The 16,084-nt window shown below is 26.3% G+C and overlaps 1 long non-coding RNA gene across 7 annotated transcripts in view; it reads left to right on the forward strand.

Annotated features, from left to right (window-relative positions):
- Positions 1-3,522: 3,522 nt before the first annotated feature.
- The window catches only part of LOC146872407 (uncharacterized), an 87,226-nt gene continuing 74,664 nt past the window's right edge, over positions 3,523-16,084 (forward strand). For 3 of the 7 annotated variants that reach the window (XR_014983253.1, XR_014983248.1, XR_014983252.1), the window contains exons 1-3: positions 3,523-3,635; positions 6,393-6,784; positions 6,878-7,033. This is a non-coding gene — a long non-coding RNA (uncharacterized LOC146872407). Of the gene's footprint in view, positions 3,636-4,537; positions 4,627-5,255; positions 5,857-6,392; positions 6,785-6,877; positions 7,034-7,298; positions 7,671-16,084 lie in introns of those variants that run through there. The other 4 variants (XR_014983254.1, XR_014983249.1, XR_014983250.1 and 1 more) reach the window with 4 other exon arrangements.

The following is a 16,084-nucleotide window of genomic DNA, read 5'->3' on the forward strand; positions in this document are numbered from 1 at the left end:
AACACGATTTTTTTGTAATAAAATAAAGGTTTTTCAAAAATTTGGAAAAATTATGTACTAGATTAATCCTTCGTCTTTAAAATGCGACCTTATTGTTCAAAATCGGTCAAAAATTACGCCTGTTCTCATTGATTACGTAAATCATTATAAAACCATGTTTAATGAACATCACTTAAACTAAAAAAATGTATATCTATTTTATTAATAATGCTTTTTTATGGGAAAAGAAATATTTTTATACAAAATATCTATTAATGATTGTAAAAATTTGTAAGTTAGATTCAAGTACAAGTCAATTAATAGTAAACGTAGATCATGTTAATGCAAAATAGCCATTGCTACTTATAGCATATATAAAATCACACTAGCATAAATTAATTTACAATTAAAATGTTCACTATCTATTTAATCTTTGCCTAGTGTAAGTCAATGTATATATTTAATTTGTTAAATAATATTTTTGAAACAAAATAAAGAGTTGAAAATTATATATTATGTTTTATACTATTGGTTACATTTGTTGTAGATTATGGTAATACCTTAATAAACAATAAACACAGATTTGTTAATGTTTTAAATGAAATTGAAAAATTTGAACATAAATAACAGTAATTTAGAAGACAATAAATATATTACATACATTTTATTACAAAAAATAAAATATTATTACTTTTTGTTTTTATATCACTATTACCATATATCAACATAAACATAGTTGTTGAGTTACGCTTTGGAAAATCTCAACATGCTTGAGTCTCATAAACAATTGCTTTTTATTGATCATCTACATAGTAGAGTTTTATCTGTGCTGGAAAGATTCAGTTTTGAATCTCAAAGTTTAGATACCTTATGTTCAGTTTCATATGTGTGTTCTAAGATTGTAGATGATTATTATTATTATAATTTTTATTTATTTTTAATAAAAACATGATAAAATGTAAATATAATATATAAGTTACAAATTTATGTTCGTTATCATGAAAAAACATGAGCTTTCCCAACAGACGGATGTGTCTTAGGATTAGATGTCCTTTGATTCTAATATAAGTATGTAAATGTTTTAAAAAATATTCCATTGCATAGAGTAATCTAATTAGTACATTTATATAAATAATTAATATTGTTTTGAAATATCATTATGAATTTCACTTGAAAATAAATTAGATTTTTGTTACTTTGCGACTTATGCTACTGCTGTCTGTAAAGTTTCAGATTTTCTATAAGGAAATGTTAAAATATATGAAATTGCAAAGCCAAAATTTTGACTCTTATATCAAAACCATAAAAGTCGTTTCATTGGTATGAAAAGAAAAACAATTTCTTCCATAGCCGCATATTTTCTTATTAACCTATATCCTTCCCTTTTTTAAATACAATCTTTTATCCATTTTTAATTTAATGCCACGTTCAGAATCATTAATTTTTCCGTACTAATGATGAATATTTTATAAAATTATATACCAGTTTCATGTATTAGTGAACTGGGAATTCTTGGCCGTTTTTTTATACTTTGAAGATTAACTTTCTGAAGATGTTTTGATAATATATAATCATAGGATAACTCTTTAACAATTTGTTACATAAAATGACAAATTAACTTTGTGTTTTTTAATAGAAAAATATATATAAATAAATAATCTTGTAAAAATGCAGAATTTTTTAAGTTATATGTATATAAATTGATTGATGAGTAAAAACTTCATAATTTGACAATAAAAATATCTTATCTATGAAATCACATAAGAAAACTATAAAATAATAAGAATGATTAAAATAACACGAAATATAATTATAAAATATTAAAATGTTTTTGATGTGTCAATTGTTAAGGCAATATGGACAAATGACAAAATATTTTACATTTTCTATGTATTAACCAAGAGTGGTATTACGAGTTAATAGATTTAGAATAGTTAGTAATAAGATTTAATAGTTAAAAATTCTATTCGATTAATCGTAATTTTTTGAATTTATGCAAGATATTTTAAAAGCGTGATACAGAAAATAAAATAAGATATAAAGTTTTTTACGAAGTTTCATATATTGCTCTATGTACAGATCACATACATTACAAGCAAAGAAGTAAAATGCGCTGTTTGCAAGCTATGTGGAGTTTTGTTTTATTTACTAAATATCATACTTTAAAAAGATTTTAGTACGCACAATTTATATCAAAAACGCATATAATTTCAAAGTATTTGTTGAAAACAAATATTAATATGACGATGTTAGAGATTTAAAAATATTTTATAAGAAAAAAGATGGTTAGTAATAAGATGTCTGATCCATAATATGTTAAAATCGTATAATATAATGACATTGTGTTTTCAATTTCTGATGAACAGATTATAGTAGAAAGTGTAATTGAAAATTTTAAACATTTTATTGTTACAAATATTTCTATATCATTTAGAATAGAATAAAATAGTTAGCTAGTGTATAATATTAATTCTTTATTCATTCATATAATCAATGTTTTATAATATTAGATACGTTTATATAACATTACGTAAAGCTTATATGAGAATATGTATCTTATTTTCTCCTTTGATTGCCGATAAATGATGCTTTACCGATTTCTTTCTCCTTTAGGTTCACCTTTCACCTTTATCGTAGATTGTAAATAACAATTTTAATTTCTTCACAACGTTCAAAAAAATTGGCCTATTCGATCTTGAGTTGCCATTGTATTATTTCTTGTTGACAAGATGAAATTTTTTCTTGAACCCGTGTACACGTATGTATATAAGTGTGTGTGTGTGTGTGTGTATGTGTGTGTTTGTATATTTATATATATATGTACATATATATATATATATATATATATATATATATATATATGGCGTATGTTTAATGAAGGCATATATGTAAATTCGTCCGCTAAGACAAATTCTTGTCAATTAAACTTTGCATTCTTTTCAAAATCATTTATTATAACAATCACTTTTTGTGTAACTTTTTTTATTTTATTTTTTTCTTAGACATGGTGATAACAAGTGTTTTATGAGTCAACAGGCATTTTTCTTTGTAAGATCTTTTTTCTAAGTATCCAATGTGATTTAGAAGGCAATGAAGGATGGAGACTATCTTCGAAATGGAGACTAATAGCGTAACAATACGAATATTTTATGTAATACATTATAGATTGATGTAAAAATATACAGAAATGAATTATTGTGTGTGTGTGTGTGTGTGTGTGTGTGTGTGTGTATAGAATGATACATATACACTTTCATATATTAGGTGGACCGGAAAGTAATGTCGTTTCTGCGCATGTCGATATTCGATTGTGATTAAAAATAAAAACTTGTTAAAAATTTATTCGTTTGAATTTAATTTAAGAAAGCAACATTACTTTCCGGTCTCCCTAATATATATAATAAAGAGCATGCAAGTCGACCGAATAGAACACGCGCGCCTGCCTGTACGTGCTGACATGAGTGCGACACGTGATGTTGGTGCGCATGTGCTGCCAATCAGTTGGGGTCTTTGTTCTTCTCATCATCTGTTTATGCTTATTTCAGTTCTGAAGGTCCACGAGAAGTGTCGTCAGTACTGTCGTCAGTTACTATCAGTTGTAAGGACGAAGAAGATGGTAGAAGAAATTTCATGATATTACTTTGAACAAAGAGCAGGTGTTTTATTTTTTGTTTCTCTTCATATATAGTAAAAGCAGATAAGTATATATGTATCAAAATACTGGTCCAAGAAAGTAGATTAGTTATTTTTTTGGGTAGGACATTAATTTATTAAAACTTGCTTTTTGCATATTTGTTGCCATTAATTCTTTGCAACGTTATATAATTTAAAAATTGTATTTAACGCTCATCTGTATTTTGAAAATTTCATTTTATTTCATCAGTAAAAAAGAAATTCTTACTTTATATGTAAAACTTTTCATATGTTTAATAAATATGTGTTATACTTAATATATATATATATATATATATATATATATATATATAATATAATTGTTTGCATATAATATTAATTGTATATATATAATAGTATAGTTGTAGAAGTAATATTATAATTTCACTTACATAATTCTGTTTGTATATACGAAAAATAAATTGACTTGTAGAGGATGAAATTAAAGAAAAAGGGTCACAGCAAAAAAATTAAATGTCGAACAAATGCAAGGTTTATAATGAAGATTTTGTGTAAAAGTCTTTATACCGTTATTTATTGAAAATTAATAGTACTTCACGAAAAGCATCACTTTCTTTTAAAAACCGATACACATTTCTGATAATACTCAACTTTCTGATTATACCGAATTCTAATATTTTATTTCAATTATATAATATTTTAACTATTATACAAGTTTATACTTTATACAATTTAACTATATTATACTATTATAATTATATTATTAAACCCTTACAGATAACAATGAATAGTAGAGATAAATATTGTTTTTTCAGAATATTTACACGAAATATTCAAATTTATTACATAGATAAATTTATTTATTATTCGATTTATTATTTGCTTGTACATTAGTATAAAAAATATAAAAGACGGTGTTCCATAGATAGGTCTTCGTCATTCTTGTTGCCGGTTTCGCTGAGATCAGTTGGGATCAGCATGTGGTAACGAAGTTTTATCATCTCGTAATTATAGGTAATAAAGATTTTTTTTTCTAAGTTACTAATTCGCCCAATGTACATAATCGATCACCAAACATGAGATATTTACAACATAGTGTTCGCAAATCAAGAAAATGTTGCATTTTTGAAATGTTGGAGAAAATAAAATTACCGTCTACATATGTCCACCGCCGTGCTATTGCGTCATATTTTTTCTCGAATTTTTGACCTTTATTTTCATAATATGTTTGCTGCTCTTGTTTTAAAATAACTTAGTCCATACTCTTTTCAACGAGTCGAATAGAAATAAACGAAACATTCGCTTATTAAGTACGTGATAGATGCGATGGACATCAGCTATTGGCTTTCAAACTACTACTGATAGTTAATTGTAAAATTCAGTAGCGAAAATGGGTCTTTATTAGATAATTTCGATTCTTGGGTTTATAAAATGGATAACGGATTACTGACAGATTGTTGAAGTGGAGTCAGAAAGTTGTAAATACGGTCCTGTTCCGATCACGCATGTTTATTTCTACTGATGACTCGTTGAAAGGAATATAATAATTTATCACTTATTAATCCTATTATGTGTTATACTCGACTTTTATCTAAATCGTATATATTCGTGTACATACATCTAAACTTAATGTATCATATATGTAATATATATACATGTGTCTACATTTCCGATAGATACTATACATGAATACTAATACTATATATGTGCGTACATATATCTCACGTATTCGTTGTATGTATGACTCGTCATGGATAAATATGTCATTTATTTATTACAGATACGCACATATATTATGTAGAATTCTCAAAATTAAGGCATTTCTTTGTCTCATCAACGAGCGAGTGACTTGTTTTGTCCGGTATTGTTAATATCAAGCACATGGTATGATACATAAATAAGACATGGAATGCTATCTTATTTATAATATAAATTAAGGATAAATATATGTAAATAGGTTGGAAGAAAATGGTAGGATTTGAAAGACAAGAAAGGACATTTTGTAAGAAGTTGTGTTGTTGTCAAAAGAATATTATATTACCTTTTATAAGTTATAATACATACTACGTATATTGGGTACTATATATTATATGTAACATACGTACACATTTTGTATATATACAGTAATACATAAAATTCTTTGAATCGACGAAGTTGGAAACACAGTGAAGGTCGTGTATTATATTTTGCTGTTTTTCTTATGTAGTCGAAGTAAGCTAAGTGTGCTGTTAAAAAAAAGATGAAGTATGTTTTGATGTATGAGGGCACGTTAAATATGAATAAATCTTCTATTACATCCTAGGAAATGATATCAGTAATTGTTAACGGAAATTTGTTTTCGTGTACGAACTTACGAAAGATTTGTAGCAGGGATGGGTATAGGTGATCTCTCTTTCTCAGAATGATACGATACCTACTCGCAATAATATTCTTGACTATTCTTCTGTTGTATAAGTATTTGCGTGTCAATTATTCCAGTGAAAATTTAACTATATTTTATTTTAGAATAATTAATAATTATTATAATTATTAATAATTATGCTATGTATTTTTATTAAAAAATAATTTGTATCGTGAACATTATTAATATTTTTTAGATAATATTGTGATTCGTAGGTGATATTATTTTTTAATTATTTTTGTTACCGTTACAATGTTTTTGTTTATTTCATTGCTACTTTTTGCTACTAAGAATTTGAGTAATCTTTTATTTTTTGACTTTATACTTTTAACAATTTTTTTGAATTGTACAATGATATTGATATTGTTTTTTTTTTCAGATTATGATTGCAGTTGTTCGTACAGCCATAGATGAATCGATCTTTGTTTCGATAAAATAAAGAAGGAATTGTGAAGTAGATTTGTTGTTAATGTTTTTCGGTTAATTTAAATTTGTTTGCTTTTTATAATGTTAAAAAACTTTTAGGAATATCTGTATGAATAATTTGAGTCCAAAGCAGTCATAGAGTCAATATTTGTTCGTATAAAATTTTCTTTTTCTTTTTTTCTACAATCAGATATACTGTAGATACTTATATATAAAACAAGCAATAGATATTTGCGAATTAAATTCATTGTTTGCCTCTTAATTATTAAATAATTATTGCGCATTTGAGTCAGCGCATCATGGAAGATGATCAAGGACCTATTACACTTCTGTAGAAGAATATTGGTAAATAAATGTTTAAATTTAATAGCTAATATAATTCTACATTTCTTTTTATTACGATAAATATAATAAAAATTGTGTTTAATCCTTTTTCAGATTTGCATTGTCATTAAGCCAATGTATTACAAATTCAATCTAATTAATTTTCCATCTACGTCGATTTATTTCATTTTGGACTTATGACGGAACAGCTTACATAAATTTCGAGCTACAACGGGGCGAGTGTTTTGGAGCTATTGTGGATCTTAAGCAGTGAGTGAACAAATTTCAGTCTCACCAGTATATATTATGTTGAGGATGAAAGATTCGACTTGACATGAGTTACTAGTTTTAATTTTTTCTATTAATAGTTGACAAATAACCATTAATAATTAACTTTTTGGATTTACTCTTGAATGGTACAGTTTTAATTTTTTTTTTATTGGGCATAGTCCAGTTTCATTAGCTTAGGATAGTATTTTCTTGTTTTATTAATGAATCATTTAATTAATACAAGTCATGCAACAACTCTTTGCAGTGTGATTTAAGTGCGATTGGTTGTCATAACTGGTGACGAAGGCGCTCGCTCACACGTTGGCTTCTGCAGCTTTTTGACCATGCGTGCTTGAACGTGTACCAATTATGTGGATGTTAACGAAATTAATTATTATAAAAATCATAAAATCTGATTAATTTGAATAAATATGTTTTTGCACATGCATTTAAACGTTATAATATAATCAGACAGATCATAACACAAAAAGTAAGCCTTTCGAGATCTTCTTTAGATGCAATAATCGAGAACAATTCATCCAGTAAAATGAAATAATTTTTGGCCTAGAAGTACTAGTAACATTCTATTTCAATTTGTGAAGATAAGCTTATTTTTAATTTTTAACGTTTAGAAAAAATTAATAATCGTGTGATATCTTTCAATGCAGTATGGTGCATCTAACACAATTTGGCATCTTTTGTATTTCCATGTTGTTTCAATATATTTCTTATATTTTTCACCAATTTTATAAGCTCTTATTTATTTTTTGATATTGTTAAATTGTTTTTTATTTTCTTGTTTTTTTTTTTATTGTTTTTTTATATTCTTTGAAAAATGAGCCCAATGTTGCATCTATAGTTTTCGTGATGTTTATTGCTATTCTATAAGTTATTCTGAATCGTTTTTCATAATCCACTAATTGTGCAGTTTTTAATAATAATTCTATAATATTTATTCTATATTCAATATAACTTTGTTTTTTTTCTTCATTTATTGTTTCGTATAGTATATATCTATTAAAAAGTGCCTTGTCGAATGTATATAAGATGAATTTTCTATATATTTTCATATATTATCTCATAATACGAAAAGAAATTAGCGATTAATTCCAATCATGCTTTTATTATATTCAGTGACATATTTTGGTTTCAAAATACGATTGAATTGTGTTTATTCTTGCCTACAATTAGTTATTTCTGCAGTTTTGTACTTTGTAGAAATGGCATAAACGTTTCATTTATTTTCTCCTTTCAGTTATATTTTCCCGTTTTTAATTTTTAATCGACAAAATCTCGGTATATTGGTTTTATTAAAATGCATAGTTCCATGTGTTTTATGTTTAATTATTGTTAAAAACAGGTTCGGTGACGCATATTATTTTTCAACATATGAAATAATTTATTGAAAATTGATTGTGACAATTTCATAATTTTTTGGTGCGTTATTATTAGAATTTATTTTGTCATTACCTATATATATCATAATATGATAGCAATAATTTCACGCTGATTCACATTATTTATAAATTATTATGCCAAATCTTTGTAGGTTGGATTATGTTTATATGGAATAAGTCTCTTAAATTGCAATAATGATTGATAATGAATGAATTTATTAATGATGACATCTATGTGTATACATTTTTGAATTTATGAATAAGTAAATTTATTATAACTTTTATTTTATGTAATCAGTCTGTATTGTCAACTGCATCATTATTTGTTAAATGCAAAAATCTAGTAATTTGTAAAATTCTAATGAATGGTATAATCTTGGCTATCCGAATATTGGCTATTTTGTAATGACTCTTTCAAAGCAGTCATTTGAATTTTTATTTTTACTTTTTTTTTATCTTAATTATTATTATACATAATTTAATTTTATTTCATCACAATTTATAGGAACTTCAGGCACGTTACAATTTTGCTTATTTTGCTTAAAATCAAAAATGAAAAATTCATTTTTATCAAATCTTCTATCTATCAATATATTGCACTAAAGCATTTGAAATATAAATGTAGCTGATCAATACAATCTGGGAAGTATATGGCTTTTTGTCTGAATTTTAATACTCATTGTTCTAAAACTTGCAAAATTTTTTTGCTAACATTGTAAAATTTTCGCACCGTGTATGCTAGTCCTACCTTCTTTTACATTTTATGATTTACTTTTCTTCGGATAGATATATTTGATGGCCCCAGTGTTTCTACATCACGGCACTATGTGAGATGCATTGACAGTTCTATTCTAAAGTTAAAGATCTTTATTTTTCCCTTTTCGTTGTCAGTTTATATATTCGTAGCTGATGTATTTAATAACAATTCGATAGCTAATTTTATATACCGCATAAAGGTTTTTCTGTGTGGTGTAGAATATCCTATCATCTGATTGGACAAATTACATCTCATTTTCCTACATTGTAATTTAAAACTACTGTTAGTTTTTCACGTGTGTAATTATTTTTGCATACAGTTACTGTTTGCGCCAAATATTTTGTGGAAATTATTAAAATATCTCGTCTGTTGTTCAAGAACCATAATCCTTTTCCTATTTTCCATTGTAGTCAATTTTTCTCGTTTTAATTTTTTTAGTTTAACTTCTACGGATATTCTTTTACGGTTTTCCCTTATAGTTTCTACCAAAGGAGTGTTACAAGGAATTAATTTTTTAGCTAAATTGATATTAGTCTATCAATTGTCTGCATAAATTGTGTGGCCTTTATGCGGAATATTTTTACACATGCTCATTACAAGACTTGTTAGTCTTAAATATGGTGCGTTTGATTTTTTTTCCAAAATATATTTGAAATTGGTATGTATATCTTGGATCATAAAATAATTTAAATAGTTTAATATTATTTTTATGATACTTCTGTTTTAAAAATTATTTAAGAATTATGCATCCTCAAAATGGTATTAATGATTGTTTATTAATCGTACATCAACTATTCCATCGAGATCGTAATATTTACAAAAATTTTGATTGGATACATCCCCAAGTCTGCTTATCTTATATAGCCTTCTGGTTGTTTAATTTTTTGCTATCTGGTTATTATTAATTTTATGCCAAAAATCTCAATGTAATTCCAGATCTTTGATTTATTACTTTTTACTTGACTCAAATCCATTGATCTGATGATTAATGACTAGTACCTTCTTTATTATCAATAGACTCTGGATGTTTATGCACGATAAATGTGTAAGTGGCATATGATATTTATCCACGAAAACATATGCAAATATGTACGAAAAATATGCAAATATACACAAAATATTTGGTATGTTAAGTATTAACAATTTATTTTGCAATTACTGTGATATATTAAATTTCGAATTATAATATATTATAAGCGTCTTTCCCATATTCGATGGTGTTAATTGGGGACTTTTATCTATAAAAATTAATTTATATGCGAAGAATGACCGTTCCACATCAGGATATAATGGGTGCATACTTAAATTTACTCTAACATTCTGGTTCCTTTGGTCTGACAACGAAATTATTATTCAAAATTTTTGAGACTTCTATTAATATAGACAATCCCATATTTTTTGTTATAATTCCCCATGCTTTCTTTTTGCTTTTTTCTCCACAATTACCAGGTATGTTGCACAGACCATTAATACAATTTAAATATATTTCTGTTGAATTGGTTAGCGGTAAATTTATGGTTTCTATCTTTTCCATTATGTTCGGTAAAAAGCTAAAATAAGTTTTCATAAAGATTAAATCTTGTGAGAGTTTTTCTTATTAGACCATATCTGTTGCAATCTTAATTACTGTAACATTTATTATATTAAAATTTTCAACTACTATTAACATAAAAAATAGAATAAATACGTATGTATATAGAAAAAAGTTTTTCTTATCAAATGATTGCATACTACTTACATTTCTTATTTTATTAAAATGTTCGATATAAAATAGTGCAGTTTCAATCTACGTATCCCATCTAATTAAAATAGGTTCTTATGGCAAAAGAATATTTTGTAATATTTTCTTATATACTTCAATATGAAGTGATGCTTTTAAAAATACTTTTTTCACAGATTTTTACCAAAAGTTTTTAAATTTTGATATATTACGTCACGGATCATGTCTCGAACAAAAAAAAACAAAGTTAAAAATTTTGTTTCTTTCGGCCCGTTTATTACAATCTAGTGACTTGCCTCGTTGTCGGTTAGCGCAAAACTTCACTCGGGATTGAGACTGTTTTTATTCTCTCTGTGATACTTCAAAAATGTAACTATCTTAGAACTCCTGTTTGAAGTTTCGATGTTTCTCAAAATGCTTATTCTTTTATTGATGACGTCACTGATTAAGAATGTAGTTCACCTCCAAATTAACTCTTGAATAGAAAACGACAGTTCTCTACTTGTGTTTCTCCCTTGAGGCATTTACTTTCTCCAGTAATCTATCAATACATTGATATTAAAAAGAAGAGGAAGCAGGTCGAAAGACTGAAACGATGGCTGTCAAATTGTAACAATTGTTTAACAGTAACAATTATTTAATATATTGGGTGGTCCGGAAAGTTCGTGTCGACTTTTAGAAGTTAATAAATAAAAGAAATAATAAATTATGATAATTAATAAAAGAAAAAGTACGATGTTCACTTCACTGATTGATCAACAGATTTTTAGAGATGTTTGTATAAAGTTATTATTTGCGCATGATGCTATTTTAACAAAGTTATTTGTATTCGCTTATAGCGCGCACAATATTCGTGTGTCTCTTTACCTTCGATTCGAGGTTTGGATTCGATTGTAAGATAAAATGATGTCATATGTAGACTGACTTTATGATCCTATTATTATAAATTGAATTCGGATTTAAACTGTATTAATTGTATTACAAGTACTAAGACTGTTTGTCTTATTATAAAAATTATTAACTTTCCAAAATATTAATGTACTAATAAGTGGAAAACAGAGTCGTCCTTCCTCATCTATGCTGTGTAGAATGTGTACTACATATGTAACATGTATCATGTTAGCATAAAATAATTTCAATTTCTTCCCTGTTTTGGCTATGTATGGTGTGCTGCATTCGTTGTAAGTAGAACTTTTTCTTCACTACCATGTGATAACAAAATTCTTAAGTGAATTTACAAAGTGAGATATATTTTCATAATTTATTTCTCCCATTATTTTATATTTAAAACACAATAAGTGGAGTTTTGTCGTTTCTTTCTCACAAAGTTATTCTACTATTAAATTTACAATGTATTGCTCAGCTTCATTGGTCGTTTCATCTACAGAAATTCATATGTAATATTCTCCTATATCTTCCCTAATGATCTGAATACTCGAATTATAGCAATCATCTAAGAAATTTTTGCGTAATATAGATTCGTTGAAAGCGAATGATCTATATATTTTGCAAGAAAATTTTTTCGTGTATGGTTATTTAAATAACTTCACAGTATATTACCAGCAACTATTACTTGTATTAAATATTTGTAAAATTCTTTGTTCCTTAATTTGATGGTTGGTGCTCACTTTTTCTTTCACATGGATTACCTCGATCTTCAACATTTCTTTTATATTTAAATAAATTTATATGTTGCACTAACTTTGTTTTTCTTTCACATTTAACACTTATCATAGATTTCATAATAAATACTTTTTTTATTATTTTCATGAATCTTTCCATTAATGAGATTCTATATATATATATTAGTTCTTATTATATTATATTCTATTTATATTAGTTTTCATTTCAGGCCCAGAAATAGGATATGAATATAGGTTATGAATATATAAGTGGAATCTCATTTGATATAATCTTTATATTGCTTCTTATCATTATCAGTTTATAATCTTTACTATACAATATAACATAATATAATGTATTATATAATACATGCTTTAATATTTATATATAATAATATATATAATATATAACCACACATAGGACTTAATAAGCATTATATTAAATTAAATTATTAAATCAAATTGAACTGATTAATTCAAACATCATATTTTTATTTCCGCTATCATGTTAGTACTCCAACTAACTTACATCTGCACTACTTCGTTAAAATAAATTATATCACCTCCATATTAAGATCAAGTGTTTTGGCTTTCTCAATCTTTACTGTACCCTGCACATCTTTTCGTAACTTAGCACACATTTGTCCGTTTTCGTCCATATCTGCTTTTTTTAATATCCCTCTTTTTCTTAATTATTCCTTTTAACCACTTTATCGCTTTTTACGTCCCTTCAGCACTGAGAACTTCTGCTACCTGTAACCACATTCTATTCACCATTTCGCATTCATTCACCCAGTATTCAATAGAATCTTCCTCTTTACTACAGAACTTGCAGCATTTCTCTTCTTCAGCTCCCCACAATTTTTTGGCTCTTTCCAACGAACCGCATTTTGCTTTTACACTTATTGCATAATCCTCATTGTCATCTGTTTCTTCTTCATTAATTTCTTCATATTCTTGAATGTATTTTAGTTTCTTAATGATATTCTGCTATATCAAGCTTTTGGCTTTTCTTATTAATATTCAAAAACAGTTACTAAGTTTACACAATTTTCAATAGTATTAAATTAATCTGATTTCACCAATCAAATTTGAGATATCAACTGAATTTGTAATTAAATATCCAAGTGAGTGATTTAAAGTCATGAAAATATATTTCATTGTGGTTTATATTTAATACATATTATGTGTTATCCCTCTCTGAAGATGTTATTATGATTGCTATGTAGACTGAATTTATAGATAGATGATACATTAAAATATAACAAATATAAACAAACTTTCATTCTCATGTATAAAAATTTAATCTTTGTAAAAAAAAACCAATAAACATAAAAACAGCATTGTAATAAAATTTTTTTCTTTTTCTATACCACAGTTTTACAAATCAATGGTTGCTCTACTAAGTACTTTCCTCACGTATATTTTTCATACTGCAAGCAGATTTCCGTTGTACAAAACAAAGAGTAACAATTAAAGCCTTGATCAAGTTAGGGAAAGAGGAAAGGATTATAGTACTTAAATTGTAACACTTTGAGTTGTAACCAGAATAAGTGATACGAGTTAGTTAGTCCATATCTTATAGGTAGGATTATAAAAAATATCTTTCATATATTGTATGAATCTGCATCTAGTATTAGTTGGAAACAGTTGTTTTTTAACGGTAAAATTCATGGCTAGCTTCTAACAATTTTAGCTATTTTCAATAAATTCATTCCATACTTCAGAAATTAAAGAATATTTATTAGTTTGTAGACATTGGCTTCGAATACTTTTTTCATTGATTAAATTAAAAAACTTGTATAAAACAATTCTTAGTTGTCGTATTTGGAAAAAATGTAGTCTCCCACCTCTTATTCCACAAACATGAAATGTTCAAATTTTTTTCTTCATATACTCTACGTGCTTACAAAATAACAAGAAATGTATTTAATTTTGCTGGAGGTAGATTCCATGTAATTCCTAACACTCGATTTACTTCTAGTTCTGTGCATTTTTGCATGAGTTCAATAATAATTATCAAGGCAAATATAGTTCTTATTTAATCCTTCATAATGTTTTTTTTTGTGTATACCGTTGGATTTGGTAATGGCCGTCCAAATCTTGAACCCTTTTTGTATTTCTTCTCATACAATTTCATTAATAGCAACTTCAATGTCCTAGTCATTTTCTTCAGTCTCATTTTCAGAACTTGACGGAAATCCTCTTCCCTTTTATCTCCTGTTTGTTCAAAATGTTCCTTTCTTCATCCTCATTATTTAAGCATTTATTATTAGTTTCGAATAAATTATATCCAATTAGAATTTGGTTATCTTGAATTTTAGAAAATTTATCTTTATCGTCTTCTAAATGCCCCTTACTTATATCGTTTATCTCTTTCACTGGTATCTTCTTTATTGAACGTCTTGTCATGTTCAGGAGTAAATATTAGAAATATTAGTAAATATTAGAACAATACAGTAAAATAAAATGTAAACTAACTATTAAGTTTTGTTCACTTTCTCTTTTCTTATTATTTTCACACTGTAATGCTCTATTTGGAACTATCAAAATTAGACTGTTTTTTGATGTAGCAGTATGTACGATAATAATATTCGAGAATAATTTGAATGATTTTGTTTAGATCAAATCTCATATGCCTACTTTATTGTCATTCTTACAAATGGTCATTTAATTTGTTACGGTTGATATGACAAAGTACATATTTTTCTCAGAATAAACAAAATAAAAGCAAGCGTAAATATTGATAAAATTATTAAATGGATATTATAGAAATCATAGTTATATTAATATAGGAATTATAATTATAAATCAAATAGAGAAAAAAATAACAATGAATGCAGAATTTGTATTCAAAATCCAAAACCGGTCATTTGAGATACTGTTGTATGGTTAGTGTTAAAAACATTTAGACGATCGTTATCTGTAATACTAACATTTACTATTTTACTATTTGCGATTATGTCAGCACATTTTTCCTTACTCTTATTTCTTTTTAAAAATTACATCAGGCTTTTTCTTAAATGTATTTAAACACGGACAGTAGAGAGCAACAATAAGATTAATATTTTGCTTTGGAAGATGGTATGGAAGTACATCTGTGAAAATTAAACCATTGTTCTCAATCGTATTTCTCATGTTTAGCTTTTATAGATCGATTCACATATTTCAGTTCAATCTTAGTTTTATTTCCGTTCCGTCTCCGCTCCGTTATTTCAGTACAGAATGCAGTTTCACCACTCAGTTCTGTTTCAGTTACATACATGTATTTATACATCAATAATATATTATATAATATACTATCCAATATATTAGATTCTATTCTATGGACATCAACAATGTAAAAAATAAGGATGGGTGTAGCCATAGAAAATTTTCTTTGTAATATATAAATATATAAATTTATTCATTCTGTTTTCTCCACTTGTTGACGGAAAATAACTTTTAAAACCTTTATCAACTTTACGTATGCAAATATTATTTTTCGTTCCATAAAAGTGACTTTTGGCATTATTTTAATAAAATTTTGTTTTGTGATCAGTTAACCATAATTTT

Source organism: Vespa mandarinia, chromosome 18, assembly GCF_050613455.1.
Source record: "Vespa mandarinia isolate Hongniang chromosome 18, ASM5061345v1, whole genome shotgun sequence".
In the NCBI taxonomy this organism is placed as follows: domain Eukaryota; kingdom Metazoa; phylum Arthropoda; class Insecta; order Hymenoptera; family Vespidae; genus Vespa; species Vespa mandarinia.